The sequence below is a fragment of the Perna viridis genome, chromosome 5 (assembly GCF_037379345.1).
Source record: "Perna viridis isolate PV_CMFRI_1.1 ecotype Kerala chromosome 5, ASM3737934v1, whole genome shotgun sequence".
In the NCBI taxonomy this organism is placed as follows: domain Eukaryota; kingdom Metazoa; phylum Mollusca; class Bivalvia; order Mytilida; family Mytilidae; genus Perna; species Perna viridis.
In genome coordinates, this window is record NC_142449.1 from 38,917,174 (window position 1) to 38,944,268 (window position 27,095).

The following is a 27,095-nucleotide window of genomic DNA, read 5'->3' on the forward strand; positions in this document are numbered from 1 at the left end:
TTAATTTTATGTAATTTTATGAAACCATCAGTAAAAAAGTAAACAACTTATTAAAATGTTTTAGATTATCTAATTTGTGTCCTTACACTTGATCCTTTAAGAAATCCAAGAAAAGAGGAAACACACCATAAAACATTAATAACTGAATAAGTAACTCAAACTTCACAATGCAGAACATTTGCCTGTTAGTGCTACATGTATTTCATTTTATTCATATTTTTGGGTAAGAGTCTTCTTCTTGCTTTAAATATACTGAGACAAAAAGATACTTTTTTTCTACAATGACTTAGTGAATCGTGGATGGTTACTATGTATCCATCTACACCATGAAAACTTGTTTGTTCAACGTGTCATAGTTTTGCCTTCCTCTTTCGTCTACCACGGACTTGACTTTTTTATGAGCAAATCGACGGGTGTTTCTAGAAAAGCAGACGCTTACCCTTCCGGTTCACTTGATCCATATTCCAAGTTTTTAGTTGAATCCGAGTTGCTCCTTTACTTTTCTTACTTTTTATGTATTATATTAGTTACTTTATGTTCTTTGTTGTGTTTGTCTGTTTTCCATGTCTGGTATTTGTCCCTAGATTACATTCTGCTAGAATCTTGGTTCCCTTGTTTACTCTTGCAATTAAGTTAATAATACTTGACAAAATAAGTCAAACAATTTTTAATTGTTTTTGTTTTTATATCAAAAATTTCTAAAAGAATAGTTCACTCTTTATACACTTTTGAACAAATCCTCCTCTCAATAAATCCTCTCAATAGCAATGTCCATTAATGTGAAAAAAGACAATATCACAGTTTTTTTTACTTTTGATGAACAACTCGGCGGGTGTTTCTAGAAAAGCAGAGGACGCTTACCCCATCGGTGCACCTGGTAAATGCTTCCAGTTTATAATGGCGTCCGAGTTGCTCATTTGCTTTTGTTACTTTATATGTATGATTTTAGTTACTTTATGTTCTTTGTTGTGTATGTCTGTTTTCCATGTCGGGTCTTTGTCCCTGGATTACAGTCTTTTGATTAACACTATAACCTTGGTTCCCTTGATTACTCTTTCATTTGAAAAACTCCTAGCTTTGTCTGAATTTGTGTAAACCAGGAAGCGTTTTTCTTAAGCTTTAGGCTATCCCCATCATAAGAAATGTGGTAATTGTTTTCACTAGGAATTTCAAAAGGTGTTTTATGTATGTGAGTAAATGTGCATTTTACTTCAACTAATCCAGTACCACAACATCTACATGTAACTTTGACGTCAGGACTAGCAGCTAAATATGGGTAAGCTCTTGACACAAAAATTACAGCTTTCTGGTATGAAAATTTATTATGTTTACCTCCCATAATTTCTAAATACCTGCTAATAGCAACCTTCTCTATATTTTGTCCATATTCTTGAGACGTAAACGGTATGGTGGTTCCCATTATAGATCTCACAATATAAGTGTTCGGTTTTAAAACATCAATGTTGCATTTCAGTACCGAGTGAGAAATGGAAGAAGACATCCTGCTTTTTCTATACTCAAACCATTTTCATTTTGACCTATATAGTTCCATTTTCTACTATAGTAATGTATTCCTCAGTATGCATATCTTACTGTTTCATATTATTTGATCTTATTTTACTTTTGCCATTATGTCAGTAAAAAGCTTTGGTTCAATCTCTGAATCTAATTCGTCGTCACTTTCATTAGACAATGACTCAGTACAATGGCTTATAAGTGCATCTGTTTCTTTGCACATTTGTAAAATGGATTTTTCAAGTTGCCTTCGGGACATTTGCAGTTTATTTTTTACTGAGTATAATTTAATTCTTTAACAGTTTTCTGAATACCATAATTCAGTTGTTATGTTTTGGAATGTTCTAATTGTTTCTTAGGCTGACCCCAAGTACATGCTTCATCAGTGCCTACTAAGGTACTTCTGTCCTGATGTCTCTCACAAAAGTTTTGTACTGCAAACATCAAAGCAACATAGTATATACATAGTGTTTGGTACATATTGCAAAATATATTCTTTTAAAATTATTATAACAGTAAACAAAAGAAATGTTGATTTTAACAATTTGTCTACAACCATACTTTAGACTTTCTTCAAACATATAGCAGGTAGATGTAAAATCACATATTATGTTGCACAAAACTTGATAAAGATACTAATGAAATCATTGAACTCATAATCACAAATCACAGGGTAATATTGTAGATAAGTATTATAACACATGAACAGGCAAAATCAGGAATGAACCGAATAATGAGGGTAGCCTCTATGTTTATGCATTGTATAAAACAATAAAAGTATTTCCATTGTTTAAAACATATTAGCAAAACCAATCTCATACATACGATACACAGGTGCATGCTCCCGAATGAAGAGTTCCACTTCCACTAACAAAAGTCCAGGTAATATATGGATCTGATGACTACCTGGTCTCAGTGGCGGATCCAGAGTTTTAAGTAAGGGAGGGCGAGAGGGGCAAAAAAATTCTTGACAGGAACACCGGTGAGAATCACGAAGTGAGTGTTTTTCATGATATAACACACACAATTTTTCAACAATTCCCCCCTTTTGGATCCGCTACTGAACACAGTCACATTTCACATACACCTACTGCGTATCCTTATATAAGGATTACATGATACAATTGAATGAGAATGTGTTTGGAGTGATTTTATATAAGGGTAACATGACAAAATTATATGAAAATGCGTATGGAGTGATTTTAGATACATGTAAGCATTACTTAAAAAATGAATGTAAAATGTGAATTAAGTTTTTTTATAATAAAATTTGATGTAGAATGTGTGTCCAGTTATTTTGTGTAAGGAGTCCTATATTTAATTGCTTATAGATTATGGATGGCAAGATATTATATAATAGTAACAATAATATAAAATTAGTACATAGTGATTAGGATTCAGTCATATTGTTTTTTTATTTAAAAAATGACCATTGAGTAGTTTAATGTAAGCACTACGAAAATACGTGTAAAAATCTTCTTTAGTACATGTACAAGTAAATGTATCTATAAATATTTAATTTACGCACACATAAGGCTGTATGTCTGTATATATATGTATATTCATTTAAACATGTCAAAATGCTTTTAGAATTTAAAACTCGGGTATTTTATAAAATACAACAAGAAAATGCATACTTTCACTGAAAATGAGCATTTTTAATTCATGCCAATGGTACTGTTGTGTCCCTTTTCTTTGTCAGAATCCTGCTTGCCCATGCAATGTTACTAGTATACAGTTGGTTGTGTCTTATCAGTTCTATGAGTAGTGTGGCATAGAACACAAAGAAAACAGACCAAGAGCATGCCAGATTACATGAGACTGGTAGTAGTTGAACTATTTCAGATTGTCAAAACTCAGTGAAACTATGTTGGGACTATTCAAGACATGGCTGTGATTTGTAAATATTCAGTTTAAACTAGTTGAATCTTTGTTGAGACTACATAAGTGAAAGGACCAATCTTTTTTTTTTCAATATGTAAGCACTAACAATTTTGTTTTTCAACTTGTACAAATTGTAATTAAAGCAGTCAGATATCAAGTTGTTTAATAAATATATGCACATCAACATGAACACGATCTGCATGCATGGACAGTTTTCAATGGGAAATACTTGCATGTGGATTCTATTCCTCACCAATATAACTAATCCCTTTTTATAGATTGACCGATTACAACATAACATTTTCGAAACGACAGAAACAAAAGTATATTCCTTACACTCTCATTCCATTGAATTCAATCTCAGTCAAAGGTGATTTTTAGTAAAACTGCCGAGAAGTGTACATAGATCTATTTTGCAGTGTTTCAAGAGAAAAATTTACCATATCAAAAGCGCATAACTTTCCTGAAAACTTTGTTCGTATGGGCGCAGACATTACCTGAAGCGAAGTACAACAATAACAAATCTAGTTTGAACACACAACAAAGTTATTTTATGCATTCAACGTTGTAAAATATTTGATTATTGAGTCATTAATCATTTTTAAACAAATCTGCACGAAGTAATGATTTAACGACAACAGTGACGCAATGCGGAAAACACGCATATCACCTTGCGCAGCCAGCGAATATTGAGACCTGGGAGCTTCCTTAAATCTCTATGGATTTTTATGTCCACCGAAGAAATATGTCGAAATTAAACGATATTGTGGTGTCGTGAAATCAACCTTCATCTTTACGCAAGTAGTTCGTAAGAGCATTAAGCCGACACAGAAAACTGTCACTATATAATGATAAATAACTAGATTTTTAAGGATTTTCTCCAGGTGACTATATAAGACTAATCGACAAAGAATTGCTTCCTTTTATTGAACATTATGTTATTAAGAATTTGACTATAATATCAAGAAAAGATATGTGAAACGAATATTTATATCATCTTTAAATACAATATCAGAATCTAATTATGCAAATTCAATATGCGTTTGTGTATACATCAGTTGGACATACTCGGATTGATCAATGCTGATATTTTTATTCGATTTAGTAATACTCTATACAGACAGATTGTTGGTATTCCAAAAGACACTAATTGGGCTCCTTTTATAGCCGATTCGTTTCTCTACTGCTATAAATTGCAGTTCATGGTTAAAGTCTTTAAAGATCCTTCAAAACATGATCTGCTGCATGAATTAAATAACACTTTTAGATACTTTGATGATGTTTTAGACGTAAATAAATTAACTTCAAAACCACGTTCACAAAATCTACCCAAAAAGAACTAAAGATGACTTATTCTAACAATAATAGTACTCGTACACCTTTTTGGATTAAGATAATATCACACTAAAAAATGAAAACCTTTAAACTAAACTTTATGACAAAAGAAATGATTTTGATTTTCCTATTGATAATTTTGCATTCCTAGAAGATGATATCCCTGAACTACCATTTTATAGTTCAGAACTGGTCCGTTTTACTCGTATTTGTAATTAAGTGTTGGATTTTAATGAAAGCAAAAAATTCTTAACAAGAAACTTTTTAACACCAGGGGTATCGATATCATAAACTTCTAAAAACATTTACTGGTTTTTTTTTCACCGTTACAAAACTTTGATACAAAATATAAGCACTTGCAGGTTCTTTATTAAAAACGATATTGCCCACCTAGTGTTTTTACGAAAATATAGTTTATAAAGCTCATTCTATCACAAAATCCTTTGGGATTATCGACTGCCCATAATAGACTCATTGGTAAAAGATGTTCAAATTATTGTCTATTATTTAAACCTTGTTTTCACAAATTCATTAATAGAGATATTCGACCCCTAATTGCATCCCTGCGTAAATTTTTTTTTTCTTTTTTGTTTTGTATTTAAGTTATACCTTGTGCATTTGTTACGTTTCACCATATCCGTTCTTTTCTACAGTAACATACGTACATTTTCCAATGGTATCGTAGAAAAAAAGATAACATTACATTTGAAAGGATCTTCAGGTTTCGTCATTGATATTACAAATATTTTTCTCGGTGAGTGCATAGTCATTACCAAAATATGAGAAAGTTCCAAGACAATTTTGTAATGCAGTAATTGAATAATTTTCCAAATCCAGAAATACATTTATACCATGATGGTTTGTATAATCCTTTCCTACAAAACTATAAAAAAAAAATTAAATTGTACAGCCAGAATTTCAAATCATAATATTGAAGGGTTGCTGAGATTATACGACAAAAATGCATGAAACGGTACACCTTTATAATACGAAAAACTCAAATTTATATGCGACCGACTGGAAAATATTACACAAACTACAACCTATTAAGATACAGCTGTATACTGAATTTCCATAAAGGCTTCCTGTTTAAGATGATCAATTTAAAGAATGTTGCTGATACTTGCAACGAAAACTTTGTGCAAAGATTTACAGTATGTCCCGATGCCTGTTATTTCTGTTAAAAAATGCGATAACAATTGATACTTTACCATTTGAATCTTATTGCTTTTTTTTTCTTATATGAGTACAAAAATGCTGAAGATAGCTGTATCGCAGTTTCACAGTATACTAGGAGTTTACTGTCCTCTCTCAGTTCCATACAATGTATAGAAAGAAAGCAGGCTATCCATTTGAGAATTTAATGAACCGCAAAATAATGCGGCAAAACTTTATATCAATGGGAAGCTAAGTTCAAGCTGTATCGAAATATCGATGTCGTACGCGTCGATTATGATAACGTTTCTTACAAAATGAGGTAAAAGATAAATCTTGTTTGTAAAGAACAAACATTTTACCATTTTTGTATGCCATATTTCCCTTCGCTGGTATGAACAAATTCAAACATTTTAAATTAGATCTCAATTTCCGTCTAATACAAGAATCAATTGCTATTTCTAAGTAGAACTTGCTAATAGTGTGGTCCGCAGCAGTGTGGTAGACAAGCAAAGAAAATCAAATTTAAGCAGTCCGAAATGAAAGGTCGACCTTGAACCTTGAGGTCACATCTCAAATATTAAAAATATAAATGAGTAATCAAGGGATCCAAGATTATAGCGGTAATCAAAAGAATGCAATCCAGGGACAAAGACCAGGCATGGAAAACAAGCATACACAACAACGAACACAAAGTAACTAAAATCATACAAAAAAAACAACGAAACCAAATGAGCAACTCCGACGCCACTATAAACTGGAAGCATTTACCAGGTGCAAAGTCAAGTCCAAGGTAGAGGAAAAAGGAAAGGAAAACTATGACACGTTGAATAAATCAGTTTTCATGGCGCAGATGGATACACCGTAACAATCCACGAGTTCATGATGACGACCATAAAACTTCTGTAATGATGACTTCAATTTGTAGCAACATAACCCTGTTCCAGAAGCCTAACGTTTGTATTTAAATATCGATTATATTTATTTAAATAGTGGTTTATAAAATCTCATTTATCCATTGGTTCAAGTACAACTTCTCATTTGAATATTTCGAATATTTGCAAAAAAAATAAAATTATACCCCAAAAAATATTTAGTACGCTTTTGTTTTATATACATGTAACCATGTCAGTAATTGACAAAATTGGTTAAAAATTATGAAGTATTAGTTTTATTAACTTAAAAGATCACCACAGAAAACGTCCATATTTTATCGATTTTCTAGCTGCGACAAAAAAAGTATCGCAGTATGTTGAGAAACGGAGAGGAAGTATTCAATTATCAAAAACAATTCCAATAATGAAATAAATGCAATTTTCAAAAAACAATACCAGCCACAACATTTTGTTACCGCCCAAATACGATTTAACAGCACGCAATGAAACATTGCATTGATGCATCATAATTGATTGCCCTTTGTTCTAGTCATTTAAAATCGTCGATACTTGTCTTCAAAATGTCAGTGCAGCCAACAAAAAAGAACACGGGCTTTCATTTTGTAGTTTAGTGGTACAAGGTTTTGGAAGGCTCCTGCAATGCGATTAAATTGCATCACCAAGACACCGTTTCCATCAGCAAAAATGTTATTTCTGTTTGAAAAGCTTATTAGCCATGGATTTGCAATACTATCTTGAACAAAAAATATAACTGTTACTAACAGTACCAAGGTGTTTAAAGAATTGGTTCGTAACAGAGTTAAGCTTTTTGTCAATTGAAAGCGAGTAAAAGTAATGAACATTCTGGTAGGTGAACTTGTGTTCCTCACACAGAACTGTTATGAATACACTGTACAGCTCTTCTATTTGTGACTGTATACTTGAATAGCTTTTACTTGAAGCTGCAGTGTCAGGCTATGAGGAAGTTTCGGTGGAAAAGAGAGGAAATTTCAATTGCATTGCTCTTGGCGGGGTCGCATAGAAGATGGCAACTTGGTCAACCACTTCGAATACCAACTTTACCTATTTCCTACCAGAATAGTGTGGTTTGTTTTTTCTTGTAACAAATGTTTCTTTTTATAGTCTTCCGTTTCAGTTGATCTAACAAATTTTTGGGAAGCTGGGATGTTTGTCATGGTGTCATAAGAGAGTAATCAAGAGAACCAAGGTTATCAAAAGAATGTAATCCAGGGACAAAGACCAGACAGAGAAAACAGACATACACAACAAATAACATAAAGTAACTAAAATCATACATACAAAGTAACAAAAGTAAATAAGCAACTCGGACTCCACTAAAAACTAGGAGCATGGACCAGGTGCACCGGTAGGGTCAGCGTCCTCTGCTTTTCGAGAAACACTAGACAAACGAGAAAAGGAAAACCATGACCCGTTGAATAAATCAGTTTTCATGGCGCAGATGGATACACCATAACGATCCACGAGTTCATGATGACGACCATAAAACTTCTGTAGTGATGACTCCTATCATGTAGCCACATATAACCCTGCTCCAGAAGCCTATTTGTTAGAGTTCTAGCGCGATACAAGAAAGTCTGCGTAGTTTCGACAAGCTCTGGCATAACGTATGAGTTGTGATATGAACACTCCATACGCAGGTGCTCAGGGGATGTTGCCACAGATGAAAGGAAAGTTGACAATTCTGATTGAAAAGTCATCACGTTTGTCGTAAAGTTTGGTCAATAGTTTTCATTTACAATCGAATAATAAGCCCACAGAAGGCGACTGAATGAAGATCAGAACTCTCGCCGAGGGCTGTGCGCTCTACCCACAGAGCAACTGGGTTGTGTGTCCCAGCTGTTTGAATGGGGTACTCCTGGTATTCTACATGCTTGGGTTGGCTGACCATAATATGAAAAACCTGACCACTAACCAAAATGGTACAACGAGTTGGGAAAGATGCCAGAACCCTAATGTGATATTCGACAGGAGTAGAAACGTCGGCTCCGCTGCAGGACGCTTAATTGCCTGTTCTTACCCGACAATCCATATTTCCAGTGGTAATCAAAATTCGTCGACCCTATTAATCCTTGCGTCCCATCCCATATTTTATTTCATTATCATTCCATGTTAATTTTATCATCCATTTCATGTTTATCGCCCGGATATAGCCGAAATATTACTTAACACCAATCAATGTTTCTTCTAAAATCTTCCAGTTATATTTTATTTCCCTAGTCAATGATATTGCGAGCAACATTTCTTATAACATTATATAGAGGTAGAGTTAAGATCAATTTTCAATATCAATCCCTTTTGAGGGTATATAAATCCTTATCCCTTTTGGGATTCGGCGCTGGAAATATTTTTGTTCTGACCACCACCGAATGCCTTAAAATGCCCTATGTGTAGTAGGCTCGACTCGAATCAGGACTGATTGCGCCGACGGCAGTAGTCCAAGGATCCGGGACTGTGAATGATTTGAAACTAGACATATTTTGCTATGCAAGTATATCAATTTGAATACCAAAGTCCACCTTATTCGCTAGCTACAGCACGTTATTTTCGGACGACCGCTTCAACTTGTCTGGAGGCCGCCATTTTTATGTATATTTAAACTGATCATATGACACACATTCTCGCAATTTAAATACTATATTCTGTTTCATTTTGACATTTTTCTCCTATCAAATGGATCGAATTAGAAAATTGGAAATGGCTTTTACGCTTTAAAAGACTAATACTAAAAGAATATAATTAATAGTATGCTTCTAAATTATAGTATTAGAAAGAGGGAGCGGACAACTATTTATTTTGATCCTTTATATAGTATCTACAACAGAACTAGGATATAAGAAGGACGGTCTTTAAGTAATATGGCCCAGAAGTCGGCTGACAAGTTATTTATTTTGACCATTTCTATAGCATCTTAAAAAGAAAAGAGTAAGGAAACAATACACAAAAATGAATGAGGAACAAATCCCAAGTATATGACAATAAAAAACTGTGAAAACTGGAAAACAGACGCCATTAACATAGGGAACAATGTAGGGAGCAGAATAAGAACATATACAAGTATATAGAGCATTAATAAAAAAACGACAGCACACAATCACCAAGGGAGCTACCTTTCATTTTGTTTCTTGAGGGGTGGTTGCTTCGAGAGAATTTTTATTCTAATCTTACATTTTGAGAAATGTACATGTAGGTCATGTGCACAATAGATTTTTTAAATACATATATTCAATTCGAAAAATGAGAAATTCGGTCTGTTTGTCTTAAAATGTCATCCAAACCCCTTCTTAGAATAAAATGGTAGTTCCCTAAAGAGCTTGCTTTATGAACTCCCACAAATAAAAAAAACAAAAAATAAAACGGGAGTGCATGACACCGACTTCTTCGAAAGGGTTTATAAGCATTATACCTACTCCACCAGAGACACCCCGATACGATTAATTTTATCTTATTTTTACTAAAATCTTATCAATTTTTACAAATCTGCATGGAGTTGAAATCTGTTATGATTTATGCGACAACAAAAATTACGTAAACATAAATCTACTGCAACAAGCATGCATGAATCCTCATACATAATTTCAAATATCAATGTGTACATTATAAAAAAAAATAAAAAGCTTCGCTGAGCGCAGCATGATACGCAGCCAGTCGAACTATGTACACTTGTGGAAAATGTGGGCACAGTATTAGTTTTTGACACACTAAACATAGGGACTTACAGTTTATTATGGACAAAACCACTCATTGGTCACAATATTGCACAATATTTTTAACATTCAATTTAAGTACATGTATAAAGGTCTTTTATGGTGCAATCGTGGATCAATTTGTACCTCATTATCTCAAAAACAGTAACAGTAAATGATAGGTTTTTGCATTCCGCTGGAATTTTCATATAGAATCCAATTTTAAAAAAATAAGAATCGCACCAAAAATAAACAAAGGTCAATATTTTTTTTGGGGGGGGGGAGTGGTCCCTCTGACCCCTTATAACTCGAAAACTGTAAGGGATGTCTGAAATCTGATTGAAAAAGGCAGGCTGAAATTTTCAAGAGCATCTTTTTTTTCAAAATCGCACCAAAGATTAAAAGACTAATTTCTGAAAGTCTGTACCCCAAGAATCAATTCAAGTCTGACCATGTGGTATAGAATATTGTGGAATATTATCATATGCATTCGTATGCTTTTATTGGAGTTATTTCAAGGACGACGACGACAGCGCCATATCAATTTTCGACCGCATTTTTTTTAGTCGTATAAAAACAACGCAACGTTTTCACGTTACGGCAAATCCATTTTACTTTCTAAGTCGTTTTTTTTCTGAAAAAATATGTTGTGTTTTTTTTTCAATAAAAAAGAAGCTAGTTGTTTATATTGTTAAGAAATACATGTATATACAACCTATTTTTCCTGTAAAAATTGCTTCACTCTTGTCATTCTAATGTCTAATGATAAGAGGTTTAAATATGTGATTGGTTGGCCTGCAATCTCTTTGATATTTTCCAAGTATTGCCAGCAACAACATTACCATTTTTCGGTGATGTTGGTAGCACACAGAAACGAATCTATGGATGTTCTACGCAAGAATTTGACAAGTAGTCCCAAAACTCCGACTTTTTAATACGAAAAGCGACTTGTTGGACATGGCATTTATGAATGCAAATATGGTATTTAATGTTTTAACTAAAAAATGACCACTGAATTCTTTAATTGGTACCCCGCTTCCTATTTGATAATGAAAAGTGGAAGTTCCTCGTAAAATGCACAACTCCATATGGTATTCTAGTATTCCATTGAGTTTAATAACAATCCTTCTGATATATTTCAAATGAACATGCAGTTTGCACACTTTCAGGTCAGTTTTAGAACATGATTGCTAGCTTAGTCTGTACTACTTGTATAAAAAATTGTCCCGAATTGGGTTATTGACTCAAACTATTATGGCATAGAATCGTTTACCAGCGTTACACTGATAGAATACTTTGGAAAAAAATAGCTGTATTTAAAACTTGTTGACGTATGTGTTACTGTGCAATGGGACTCATATAGAAAGAAATTAGACTAAAACTGGACATGCAGTGGCAGAACCTGGGGTAGGGGTGGAAAACATAGGCACCGTAAAACAGCACACACTGTAGCCTGAACAACCCCATTTTTTTTTGGATTGGAACGCATCCCCTTTCTGTTAAAAAAATTCTTGACACCCCCCCCCTTTTGGGATGGTCTCTGTGTTGCCATCTGCTCTTGTTACCTAGATATGACCGTTTAAACTCTGACACCAGTCAATTATAAAATGGATTTAGAAAAAAAACGTTATGAGCACAAGTTGACGTCCCACCAAAAAAAAGAGAAATTATTCTCATATGTATAGTTTTGTGTTTATTAATCGTATATGTCAGCTAGCGAATAAGGTGGTCTTGGATATTCAAATTGATATACTTACATAGCAAACTATGTCTACTTTCAAATCATCCACCGTCTCGGATCCTTGGTGTGCTGCCGTCGGCGCAATCAATCCCTGTTCGAGTCAAAGTCGAGTTGTAAAGTTTTCCCGAATACTACATATAGGGCATTTTAAGGGATTCGGTGGTGGTCAAAACAAAAAATATCTCCAGCGCAAAAGGGATTATGTAAATCCTTGAACGTAATGAAATAGTGTTTCAGTATAATTGTTTAATGTTGGAGGAACATAAATAAACAAACCAAATAAGAAACGGAACAGATGTGGTGAAACGCAACACACGTGCACCACCGCATAGCATTTATTAAAATGTAAATACTGACAGAGATCCCCAAAACGTCATCAATAAATGTAAGTACCTCTACAAGTAAGCTCAGAAAATCCCTGACAACAAAAGTAACAAATTGTACGGTAACAGAACGATGACACTTCTTCAAAATGAAAGTAAAACGTCAAATAACGACAAGAAACATATCAATAACCAACATTATCAACCACTATTTAGATGAGGGCGAAATCGTTCACTTCTAACCACGTATCATGCTGCAAGCGAAGCAGACAACTGGGAAACAGTGGACACACCTCCGACATCGAAAAATTAGATTAAATTACCATAAAACATGCGTCATTTATCAATAATTTGTTTAATGGTTGTTTGATTGTTTGGATTTAACACCCGGGCAGCAATATTTCAGTATATTCAGGCGACGAACATGTAATGCGATGATAAAATGAGCATGAAATGATGATGATGAAATGAAAAGAGGAATGGGACACAAGGATGATAGGGTCGACAAGTTTTTATTGCCACAAGATAAAAGGGAGGGATGGGTAGGGTTGGGCAGTTTACCCTCCTGAGCCGGAGTGCAAAGGTTCCTACTCCTATCGAATACCACAGCAGGGTTCTTTAACGTGCGAGGAAAGTGGCATCTTTCCCAACACGGTGCACCACTATGGCTTGCGGTCAAGTTTTACGAATTATTGCCTGACACCCCCACCATGAAACACGCTAGGGGTATCCCATTCCACCACCTAGGGCACACAACCCAGTTGCTCTGTGGGCAGAGCGCCTAGCCCCCGGCTAGGATTCTAAGCACTATTTATTCGCCTTTTACGACAAGCTCAGCCCTGCTGCAGGCCTATTATTTTGACACCCGGACCCGCACTGGGCCACTAATTTGTTTAAAATTTTGAATTTGATCTTAAACTTGATATCACAAAGCAACACGTGCGATAGTGCGTGTACGAAAAGGTTGGTTTGATGGGTGCAAAACAAAAGTAAAAGTAGAGAAAATGACCATTTATACAACAAGAATGCTTTTCTGTCCAATCTTCGTGGACTCACCCTACTTTTTTGCGGGAAATTTATTTTTATTTTGTCCTTAGAAATGCTACATAAGTGAAAGTTTAATTGAATCAGTTCACATATTTTTTTCAACATCCTTTTCCTTTAGAAGTCTATGGAAACATTAAGGCAAGACTGAGACATTAACGCCCATGCACAGGTTATTTTGATCCGTCGAAACACTTGGCCTTCATGTCTTTTTTATAAATCATTAAGGTAAAGCCTCTTATTTCAAAGTATAGCACATGCACTATGAGAGAAAGAAAACCCGAGACAATTGTCATTGAATTCAGTCCAGAAGTTTCCGAGGGAAAAAATATTAAAGTTTAAAAAAAACATTACAAAATAGCGGTGAAAGAGTAATCAAGGGAACCAAGGTTATAGCGGTAATCAAAAGAATGTAATCCAGGGACAAAGACCAGACATGGAAAACAGACATACACAACGAAGAACATAAAGTAACTAAAATCATACATAAAAAGTAACAAAAGTAAATGAGCAACTCGAACTCCACTAAAAACTGGGAGCATGGACCAGGTGCACCGGTAGGGTAAGCTTCCTCTGCTTTTCTAGAAACACCCGCCGTGTTGCTCATAAAAAGTCAAGTTCGGGGTAGACAAACGAGGAAAGGAAAACCATGACCCGTTGAATAAATCAGTTTTTATGGTGCTGATGAAACATTAAAAAACAAAAACATAAAAAAATGACAAAAACTCCAACATGTCCAATATGGCTTCACAGATTTACATAGAAATATTACCACATGTAGAACACTTAACCCCGTCAGAATTTTGAAGATATATGTGTCTATCTGACCCTTATGTTCTATTTTTAGTAATAGCGCTCATGTTTTTCGACTGATCAAAAATCCATTCATACCAAGTTTGGTACTAATTGGTCGTGTATTGTCAGAGTAGAAGATATTTTAATGTAAGTTCATCTAAAAAAGCGACAAAAACATTGAAAATGGACAATAACTCAAACATGGCTTAACAAATTTATACCAAAATTTTGCCACAGGCAGATATCATCATGCTGAAACACTTTTATTATGACAGAATTATACATGCCAAAAACATTCTCTGCCCCTATGTTCTAATTTTAGTATGTTTTTTATTTTACAAAGGATCAAAAATCTACACATCAGTTCTTGCAGAATACCCTATGAAACATTCATAATTTTGGCAAGGTGGGCTAAAATTGAAGTTTTTGCAATGTTAAAACAATTACTTGAACACCAAAATAGATAGAAACTTTTTTAATTTATGGAATGGTCTTTATGATAAGGCTTACAAAGTGTCTAATGGCTTATAAGCTTTACGAAGATTATTTGTTAGAGTAACAGAGTGATGCTTAAAGGGTAAAAGTTTTAACCAATGAAATATAATGCAAGCCTTAAGATAGATTGACACTTACAATTGATAGATTGATCCTCATGATCAGCTAGCTCTAAAATATTCAACTGAGCTGTTGTAAGAAAACATTCTAAAAGGAGTTGATGTCCTTAAAAATTTAATAAAATAACTTTTTTTACAGTTTTGACATGGAAGCAGAAAGGGAAACTTTTCAATTTCTAGAATATCTTTTTTTTAATTCCTGACATCAAGCATGCATTAGGTAAAGAAATTAGCTCCAGGTGAGAGGTGCAGGCCGTCTAGGGCCTTTTATGTAATGAAATTAACTTATTCTTTTTTTTTTTTTTTCATTAAAAAAAATATTTGCATAGGAAGAGATGTCGAAGTGAAGTACTAGAAAACAGTACTTGTTAAGGAATGAGTTAATGAATATATTATACCAACAGAATACTGGAAGTTATGTCGCTTCAGTACAAACCACTAAAATGGAAGTTGCTTTCTACCACCAGCATATTTAAGGTTTTGGTAGAATAAAATTTTGAAATTGGAATATTTAAATCTGGTTAAGTGGCTTCTACCAAACTTTAAATAGACGTGTTTGCTACTCGAATGGGGAAAAGTAATTATTTGCATCCTAACAACATAACTATATTGCATAGTTTTGGGCATGGTTTGTAAAGTACATTTGATTTAAATTCTTTGTTGCTTGATATGCTTTACTATATAATACTTGTTGCTTTGCAAGTATTTAATGAGATTTTTTTATTATTGATTTATTTATACCAAATAAAACTTGCTTACATGTATTATATACATTTTAATGTAATTTTCAAGCCCTTGTAAAACATTCAAAGACGCTTCAAAATAAAGAAAGGCTCATAACTAAACTGAGATAAAAAGAACAATCTTTTAATGAATTCGCTATACAAAAAAATGAATACTTTAGTAAATTTATTTATCCAAATTGACATAACATGTTTTTCCAAACACTTTATATTGGGTGATGAAATGTTTCTGACATTTAATTCTACATTTAATTTATTTCATGTCAACTATGTTTTAATCAGATTTTGGCATGGTTGTTTCAATTAATCGTAGCAAAGCATTACATTACAATTAAAATATGAAAATAAGTTTTAACAAGAAATCATTTTTAAGTAAGTTGAGTGTGATTTTTGTCAAGTTGGGATAGAAAGTCTGGGATGTTAGTACCTTTATGAGGTCTACAACAAATTTTCAAAAAAACAATACACACAAAAACACAATGTATTAAGGTGCTATTGCGTTAGTTGAACATGAATTGTGTTTAGTATACATGTATCAGGGACTACAAATAGTTCTTTATTGGTAGTAGATCGTCCGTGAGTAGAGAGAGCCAAATGTCAATATTCATAAAGTTCCTACAATTACTTTCTCTTTTTACAAAGATATTTAGAAAATGTTTATTATAATTATGTACCCACTTTTCCTTTGATCACCTCTTTAACATTAGAAATGACTCGACATGTAAAGATAGTTCACTTGTTTTCCTAGCACCACCATGAATAACTTGAAGTCATGATTTGTTAAATCCTTACAAATCCCAGAAGTATATTTCATGTATATACATGTACTCAGCTGTACGACGACGACGGTAGCACACTACTTACTCCCGGTTTGGCTCACAGCTTACATTTAACAACTACATGTCTTAAGTTGGATGACCCCAACAGTGGCGTACCATTTACACCCTAAAGGCATAGTCAGTTCCATATCGCTATTTATCGAATATACATTGATTGATTGAAAATTAGCATTTTATTTAAATATGTTCAACAAAAAGAAAAACAAATATATGAACATACATAGCAATTATGAATATTTTGCTTACTTGCATACATTGTACTCAATTTCAATTAAGCAAAACTCACTGCGAGTTTGAACAAATAATCAGAATTTATCAAATAATCCTAAAAAACTAAGATATGAATTTAAGAAACAGCGAAAGTGATATGTAAAAATTGGTGACTGCCTCCGTAATCAAACCGGTTAAGTCAACTGAGTAACTAATTGGAATGGGCAGATGGGCATTGTTTTGCTCCACCAAAATGGTGTTTGTACTTGCAGACGGCTGAACACACTGTCCAGACAGAAAAACGCGTGTCTGATTCCTATTGTTTGATGGATTGACCAATAAAAATTCCGCTTCTTGATTTGGCTATAACTATAAAGACATATTTGTGTACTTTAAAGCTCAAAATGAACATCTTTCAATAGCATTTGTTTTACATCATAAATTACTTTACATTGTATGCCCGAGGACATAAATACACACCTTTGTACCGTCCTGTGTCTTCCTTTTAACCTCAAGTGCAACAATGACTGTGGATATTTTAATTTTACTTTTCAATTGACTTCTACTTCGGCTTGTAACAATTTTGAATTCGATCACAGAAGCAATTGTAATTTTTATTGCTTTGCATACTTCTGTCTTCTGTTTTTTAAACATAAAATTACAATCGTGTAAGGTGTAATGATAAAACTCCTTCCCAAAATCTGACTTCTTCGTTGTTCCTCAATGTTATCATATTCTCGAAATATCGTTTTATTTCAAATATCAAATTAATTAGTGTGTGTCAAGACTTAAACATATAGTTTTACACAAGTAAGTGATGTTGTCTGTATGTAAAAACCGTATCGCTTTTTTTCAGTGATATCGAATATAATGCAAAATTTGATTATTGTAGAAGTTTCCATAAAAAAGAGATCATTAAACATTTACAGTTATTTGTTTGATTTAAAATAAATATTTACTTTAAAACGAATACATACGCCTAATACCTCTTATGATGATAATGTCGATGAATCTGTGTCATTCTCTACGAAGAACAAGAAATCTATTCCAATGTTTTACTAGTGATAATCCCATACCCGAATTCTATGAACTGATTCCTCAAGCAAGAAGTAAAGAAGTTTTGACATAAACCAGGAAAGCAAAACTCATCTATATACAGCGTGTGTCAAAATATCAAGAGTTTTTGATGAGTAAAAACATGTTCCAAAAAATAGCATGATTGATAAGCAGGCAGAAACTGGTAATACAGTATGACACCTCTCCCCGCCTTTAAACTGGTGTAACTATAAAGACATTTTTTCATATTTTCCTACGGGATTTTTCAGAATCTATTGAGTAAATACAATCGTTCGGACTTGCTGCTGTTATATGATTTTTATGAAAAGTCTGCAGAAATAAGCTTTAATATAGCCAATATTAAATTAATTATTGTCCTAACTGAACTGATTTTCAGATTAGTTTTATCACGGATAAAATATCTGGTCATATTAGACTTGAAAAATCTGTTAGTATACAAAATTCATTACACATGTTTTTACCTTTCTTATTTTCTGAATGTGGTCGAAGAAAACTGTTTCATATTTGCCAATTACCAAAACCATAATCTTATAGAATTACATGGCTTAGTCATAGTTATATTTATCCAATTGTTCTTTAAAGACTTGTGGTATGATAAATCATATAAGATTATTGTAAGAAGACTACGAATGATTTATTACATTTCGCTTCATGCATATACAATAAGAGATTTTACCATAAATTGTATTAAAACCGAGAAAATGTCACTTTTGTGAAAAGTTTCTACGTAGGATTTGAAAAAAAAACTAGTTGTGCAATGCAAAATATGAATCCAATTATTGTGCATTTCCTAGACATGTGAATAAAAATTGGCTTACCATACATCAACTTTAGCCGAATTTTTCCTTGATGTTAATGAAGTTCTTTTAGTTGTAGGAAATTATTTGTTCTTACCAATTGAAAGCGTTTGAATTCTAAATTGATATACACAAAACATGATATAATTATTCCATTTAACGTCGAAGTTTTATTATTTTAATCAATATCTTATATTTATAATTAAAAAGAAGGCAAAGGTTAGGTTCATACTCATCAGTGTTCTAGCTAGGATCTGAAAATAGAGGGGCGCAGGGAAGAGGGCACTTTAACGTGTAGCATGTGTTTTTTTCAACAAAAAAGGGACATTGATTTTGTATGTGTTAAGTCAGTAATTTGTATTCTTATTGCTTACCTGCCAACTTTTGAAAAGGAAGGTCGCATCATAATTTGCAAAACTGAGTAAATTTGACTGCATGATTAATTTAGGCATGAAACCCTCATTGTATTGAAAGACCTTTCTCAGATGACAAAGTGCTTTTAGAAATTTAACACATATATAGATGTGATTAAAATGCATTACTGTAGCCTTCAGACCCCAATGAAAGACTTAGGAAATCAATTTTGATTTGATCAATTGATGTGTGAACAAGATTTGTCATTATTCTTGCACTGAGGCAGCAAATCGATATGGGCAGGTGATTCTTTTCATTTATGACATACTATAAGGTGAAATGTTGCATGAAATGTTACAAATATTCAATATTGGTCCAATTAAGTATCAAAATCTTAAGTAAGTAAAAGAAATATTATTTCCTATAACTATTGCAATTACAACTTATGGAAAATGTCCTTTACTGTTGAAAATATTGACATTATAAGGGAGGTAACTAACATCTTGAATAAACAAACATTTGCAACATGCAATTGTTTACACCGGTAGTTCTACAAAATTTAGACCTGTTAACTTGAAAATATTGGTAAAATTAGTTGTGCAGTAGAAATTAATTAACCAATGATTGGCTGTCCATACAATTGTTATAGATCCAATCGGGATTCATTTTCTATTTGTCAATCATTATCGGATAACCCTAGTCAGCTGATTGATCACCTATAATTACCTGAGGTTTACCTGAGGGTTAATTACGACAGGATGTAATCAATGAAAGTGACACTTCTCAATTGGCTTGGGGTAATTTATTAACAAAAGTGGAAATCTTAAAGGGCCATTCAGATAATTGTAAATGGACACTAAAGTGGTACTCAGAAGGGGCAGAGGGTCGCGGGCGTGATAGGGGCATGGCGCGGCGCCCCTCCATTTTGCCCTAGCTAGGACACTGCTCATGGCCAACTAGATCGAAAGATCCTACCACCCGCAGCTGCAGATAAAGGTGGGCACAAACATATAATTATAAACATAATGTATATATATGGGTCGACAAATAAACACCAATTTCTTAGTTTACGGTCACTAGCTTGTAACTAGCCACAACATCGATGATAAAAGAATAAAAGTCATAGGCAAATATGTACTTCAAATACTGAAAATGACTCCTGCTCGTCATCCAGACATATTAATTTACACATATATGTTAACCCTTTTAACACAGTTGTTTATCTGGCAATGCAAAGATAAACAACAAGGTGGTATTTCTGTTATTGGGCAGCACACAAGACGACTGCTCCTGTTCGTCATCAGCCATGTTTAAATCTAATGAACATGTACAACATGATGCTTACAAAAAGTTTGTTGACACTGACATATATTGATTGTCTTTAAAATTTGTACATTTATAGCATAACAATGATACATGATCGAGTCTTATTTACTTAATGCATAGGAATGCCAGCGCCCCAATAATCTAATTTTTTGTCGGATATTCTTTGTTCCGTGGCGTGACAGCAGGTCCCAATTCTAAAGCTATTATATTTATAACAACCACTTGCTTAACCCAAAGACGACAGAGGTTTTTGTAACATATTTACGACTTGGTCGCGCCCTCTCAAAGAACCATCCAAATTTATAAACACAGAGCCCTTCAAGCTATAATATTGTTCTGCGAAACACTGGGGATATTTTACCTATTTGCCTGTTAATTATGAATTTTTTATGGTCCCTGGTACCAAGTGTCTGTAAGCAAATGAATCACATAGCCCTGCGTTTCATTTGACACATCTTTAAATTGTAGACAGTGGTTATGCCCTTCATTAGTTGTCATTTACCCAATCCTTAGAAACTAATAAATACATTGCTTTTTTAAAGCGTCGTAAACAGGGTTTGTACAAATTAGGTCAACTACATTAAGAAGCCTTTGAAAAACAGGAAGGCAACCTAAAATCAATCGATGGTTTTGTTTTTTTTTTTTTTTTTTTTTTTTTGTTTTTTATCCCTAGGATCAACCTTGAAATGAAAAAAAAATAGATGGATCAGCCATATTTTCTAAGTTGTGGTAGTAGCCAACAACCGAATTGTACGAGATAATTGCAGATGCAGTATAACCCTTGTTATAGAGGAAAGCTAACTACAATGTACAACTAAAAAGTGGAGATAAATACTGAAGTTTCTAAATGCTTCGACATATATTGTCGACCAAAAATACCTAAGTTAGATCATACACGTTCAAATATTTTTTTGGTTCTTGGGCCTAATGATGACTACAAGTTGTTGAACTGAATAGCTGAACATAGAGAATTTGGAAGGACTGAGACCGTTATTTGGATTCGATATGCGTCTGGCTTCAAAGCAAGAAACTCTTGAATCTGCAAACGGGAAAGGGCATCAACGTGTTTGCTCTTTTCACCAGGAATATGAATTGCCTTGAACAAAGTGTATTATTCCAATGATATAAATATCAATTTTCTTGATAAAAACCTCTCTTCTTTCTCCTGGTTACTTAGACTGTTCATAACATGGCCTAAAATTCGTTGTCACAACGAAAACATATTGTTTTACAGACCGTTTTGTCCACCCATAATTATAAAGCTACTATAATTGGATAACATTCCTTTACAGTAAGATCATAAATCAACCAATTTGTATTCTATATTCCATAAAACCAAGAACTACTAAAAACAGCCGCATAACCAATTTTCCAGATGCATCAGTGAAAAGCTCCAGTTTATCAGAAGAAACGAGTTTTTATTCATAAAAAGCATTAACCATTACACCGAGACAAGAAATCTTTCCAACCTTTAAAGTCGTCCTTACAACCTCTTGCCAACTTATCTCCATGGTGAGGTTTGCTAAGCTAAAAGAAAATTCATAACACCGCCTCAGAAATAGACCCCCTACAACAACAGCCTTATACATATAGTTGGAAAAAAAACACACAACATTTGGATTTCCTTAAAACTGACTCTTTCGAGTCATAAATAATTGATATTCTCTATATTATTGATTGCACGTGGTAGACATGCTTCATTTCTAATAGTGTCAAGCTCAATACATAAAAATGTCAAAATCTGAACTGGCCCAACAGTTTTTAGGTTCCATTGTTGAACTAATTTGCTTTCATATGTTCAGGAACCTGCTTAAATATAATTGGCATCACTCTTTTCCTAGAGAAATATTTAGAAAATCGTTTAATGTGTGAATAATTTTCCATTAGGCATATACTGTCGTTTAACCCACTTCAAAGCAGTACTAAAACGCTCAAATATCTGACATGTTGACATACTGCCAATCGTCAAATATTTATCAAAAAGACAGCTCCTTCCCGAAATTACCAAATAATAAGCCTTTACTAGAACTATGTGTTATGATGTAACTCGTACTCCTTCTAAATATTTCCCTTGTACATGTATTTTTGAGAAGATCTTGCTGCCTGATATGAATCCGACTAAAACTAAAGCATGTGTATCACTCATACAAAATACAATTTCAGCTTAATAAATCTATTGACACTATTTGCATATAACACAAAATATTAGTAACTCAGTAACATTTATACATTAACACAACGTCAGCTCTTAACACTTTCAAAACCAATAACATAATTCTACCCTTATATATACTCTAATATATTTTGGCATTCTGGAGCTACTAGTTTACCAACACCTGGGAGATCCCGGCAGATGGGCAGGTGACCCTAACATTGTATCTGGGGGGAGTCCAGCAGATAAATGCACATGCACTAGAAATATTTCTTAATGAATACCTGGGGGAGCCCAGCAGATACATGTAATGTAGATCGGTAATTAACAAGTAAGAATTTAAAAAAGGAGATATTGAATATCTCAAAGGAGCCCAGCAGGTACATTGCAATCTTAGTCTAATGAACTGAAGCCTGGGGGAGCCCAGCAGGCTTAACAGAAAAACTTTTGCAATATGAATTGGGGACAAAAAAATTTCCTTACATAGCTTGTTTTGTGCCAATTTTAACTGATCTAGACTAGTTCGGATATATCGTACATAACAAGTAGATGACCAACGACCAAGTGTCTGAATTAAGTGATCTTCTACACCAGCTGCCGCAGCTGAGGTAGCGGCCCCAATTCTGAAAGAATGTCCTAAATAATAAGTATCATATAAACCAATCACAGATACAACACATATTTAAAACAATCTAAAAACTTCTAAGAACTATCTACAAATAAAAAGGAAGAGTCAATTGCACCTTGCAACTGTCTTAACTCTAAAAATTTTACCATATCTTTAACAGGACTTAATTTATCTTTCTCGAAAAAGTCAATTTGAACTCCTTTCCAAAACGGATCAGTTTTAGAGGCTTTCAGCAATAAGTATAAAAGGTTTCATCTGTAGCTATTATAATATCTTTCACCTGAATACAATTGTCAAGATCAACAGAGGACTTAGCTGTAAATTCACCACATCTTAAAAAGCCAAAAAAGCAATTTGGCACATAACTAGCATTAATAAATCTAAATATGGATTAAAGAGTCCATTTCTCAAAACTTTGCATATCTGTAATAAGATTTTGAAAGTAATTGGCTGCCTCTTACTATCTGATTACTAACACACCTCTTTTTTACACTTCTTAAAATACATTCTAACCTTTCTGTATGCTTAAGAGGGTCAGAAAAACCCGCTTTCAAATAAAAAATCTGATACCAGACAAATAAAGCTTAATAGTTGAATATAATACAGACGCTGTGAAGTCAGCCTCATATCTTGACCTACACTTAGAAATCGATGGTAAAGGAAAACTATTGACCAAACTTTACTACAAACGTGATGACTTTTCTTTCAGAATTGTCAACTTTCCTTCCATCTGAGGCAACATCCCTTCGGCACCTGCGTATGGAGTGTTCATATCACAACTCATACGTTATGCCAGAACTTGCCGAAACTACGCAGACTTTTTATATCGCGCTAGAATTCTAACAATTCGAACAGGGTTATGTTGCTACAAGATTGAAGTCATCACTACAGAAGTTTTATGTTCGTCATCATGAACTCGTGGATCGTTATGGTGTATCCATCTGCGCCATGAAAACTGATTTATTCAACGGGTCATGGTTTTTTTTCCTCATTCGTCTACCCCGGACTTGACTTTTTATGAGCAACTCGGCGGGTTTTTCTAGAAAAGCAGAGGACGCTTACACTACCGGTGCACCTGGTCCATGCTCCCTGTTTTTAGTGGAGTCCGAGTTGCTCATTTGCTTTTGTTATTTCGTATGTATGATTTAAGTTACTTTATGTTCTGTGTTGTGTATGTCTGTTTTCCATGTCTGGTTGTTGTCCCTGGATTACATTCTTTTGATTACCGCTATAACCTTGGTTCCCTTGATTACCCTTAAACTAAGAGATTCGCTGCAATATGCTACAAATTTTATTAACAGGTCCTCATTGATAATAGGTACCCGTCCCAAAGGAGTGACAATACCCATCACAGTGGTGAATAAAGTCCAACGTTGGAAACCACTTGCATAAGAAGTATCTGTATAACCGCTTATAGATGTATTTCACAGTTTATCCAAATGAGAATGAATCAGTTCATCATCAGCATCTCCAGTGGTAAACACGGGATAGCTTGCTGTTTTGCTCAAGGAGCTAGTGTTGGAACCGGTTCATCTGGAAACGAGAAATGGAATCAGCAATATCATTATCCACGCCCCTAACATGCTCATCATGAACTGTAAAATTATGGGTAGCTGCAGTCCAAGTAATTCTACGCATTAATGACATAATAATTAGAATGGATGATCTCCCTTTGATAATAATCGCAACCGTAGCTAAATTGTCACAATGAAAAAGAATTCTTTTCTTCGACCAAGTCTTTCCTAATACAGCAATTGCCTTCGCAATGGGGTAAAGCTCAAACAGAGCCATGGACGACATCTGTAAGTTTAATAACTCTATAGGAAGATATCATTGAAATCAATCACTTCCATAAATTACTCCAAAAGGCACAGTCAGTAGCATCAATGTAAATCAGAAGTTGAAGTAAACTCCTCATGGAGGAAAAAAAGAAACGCCATTCCAACCGGCCAAGAATTTAAGCCACATTGCAAGGACCAAAAAAGTTTGAATAATATCCCATATCCTGCCAATTTTTTTTTGTGCTGGAAGCCGCGCTTCCATTTTCTTAGTGTCCAAAATTACACATAAATACTTCAAACACTGTGTAGGTCCAACAATTTTATGAGGGGCTAGTTGTATTTTTAACTGTTTAAACAACATAGTTAAAATGGAAATAGTTCTGTCAGCATCGTCAAGTAAATGTAGAATATTCGATACACCAAGTTTATTTGATGCAATCCAGCAAACAGAGGTAGACAATGAATCAAATATATTCGGACTAGAACGGCTACCGAACACTAACCTTGTATAAAAATACTGTGAGTTCCACTTTATACCGTGAAATGGTCATAAATACTGCGCAATAGGGATTAATTTAAATGCATCACAAATGTCATTCTTGCATAGCCAACTACCAGAACTACATTTTTTAATAATCCTAATAGCATGATCAATAGTTACATATTGCAAGGAAAAATCCTGTTTATCAGTCAAATCATTCGATCTACCATTATTATCGTCATGGTGTGGAGCTGAAAGTTCCATTATCATTCTCTTCTTTTTTTCATATTTACTTTCCACAATACCAATTGGGTTTATTCTATATCTATCGAAGGGAATAGTTTTCTATGGCCCTATCAAAAACCCGTTGTTAAGTTCAGTCTGTATACAGCTAGAAGTAACTTGTGGTTGTGTTCTAGCGGACGAAAAATTCTTACCTTCAATAGAGTTCGAAGGTGTTCTATTAAATCCTGTCATCCTGAATGTTTCATTACTACGCACAAATTGGTGTCCCATGCCTTGTATGGCTAAAGGGCAGAAGGCAGGGGTATGAAAGGTGCTATTACACGTAAAACATTTAATAGGATTGTGATTTGCAAATATGTTGCAAACAGCGTGTTATTACTGATTGACCATCCACAGGAATGCCTTGGAATTTAAGATGGGCAGCTGCTTTAGCACTGAATTGTCTGTGATATTCATAAAAACAATTACTACTGTATCTTGTGGCCATGTCCACAATATCTCTCTCATACATATCCAGTTCAACTCTGTGGAAGTCTTAGACATTATACTCTTATAAATGCCAAATGCCGTGATAAAGGCACTAATATTTAACTGTTTAGCAAGCCTGGGATAGGGTCTGTCTTCTTTGATTTCTTTCCCAGTGAAGTAAGGAATTAGGAGGGAGGCTAAATTAATGTCCTTACCTTCCACTTCTTGAGTAAAGGATTCACGGTTTCCACAAAAGGAAGAGATTCAACGGCATAGCAAAATCATGTTTTTGAAACTCCTGTGTCGTTTATTACCGGAAGTCTGCCATACGCAGTTTCTAATGTGGGCTCCGTTTCCAAACCAGTACATGTAACATTAGACCGTTGCTGTAGCGCGTTCGTCTCGAAGTCCTACTGATAATTATGTAAAGAAAGTGTCCAAAGTCAATATAGCACAATTATACGAGTTTCATAGAATAATCCGTGTAGAACAATAGATAACTGCATAAAACACAAAATAAATAAAACGGAAAATAGTTTAATTTAAAGTTCGCAAATCGTGAAACTCTCAAAAAGCTCGTCATGAAACAAAAGGTAGCATCATCAAGATTCTTACATAATCACTGACCCTTCCCAAATCACGTGACCTAAAACTGCTTCCCCCCTACATGAAAGTTTCCTGCTAAAATTACCTCCACGAGGAGATATCCGTGATCTGCACTCACACACCAAATTATAATACTCCAATGAAACATAAGTACATGCATGTATAGATGTAACTCTGGAAACGGGGTGTATAAACATTTTTTTAACATAAACATCTTATGATATTCTGAAGGTGACAGGGGCAAATTTCTGTAAGCCATCTCAATGTCACATTTTGCCATATAAACAGGAGAACTTAACAGTTTTATGGTGGCAATTATCTACAGTAGTAAAATTAACCAATTTTACTTCAGGCAAAATACGATTATTAACTGAGTTACCT

General features: G+C 34.1%; 1 pseudogene; it reads right to left on the minus strand.

Moving 5' to 3' along the window:
* Positions 1 to 1,842: 1,842 nt before the first annotated feature.
* LOC148617426 (uncharacterized) lies at positions 1,843 to 24,481 on the minus strand (annotated as a pseudogene).
* Between the last annotated feature and the right edge of the window lie 2,614 nt (positions 24,482 to 27,095).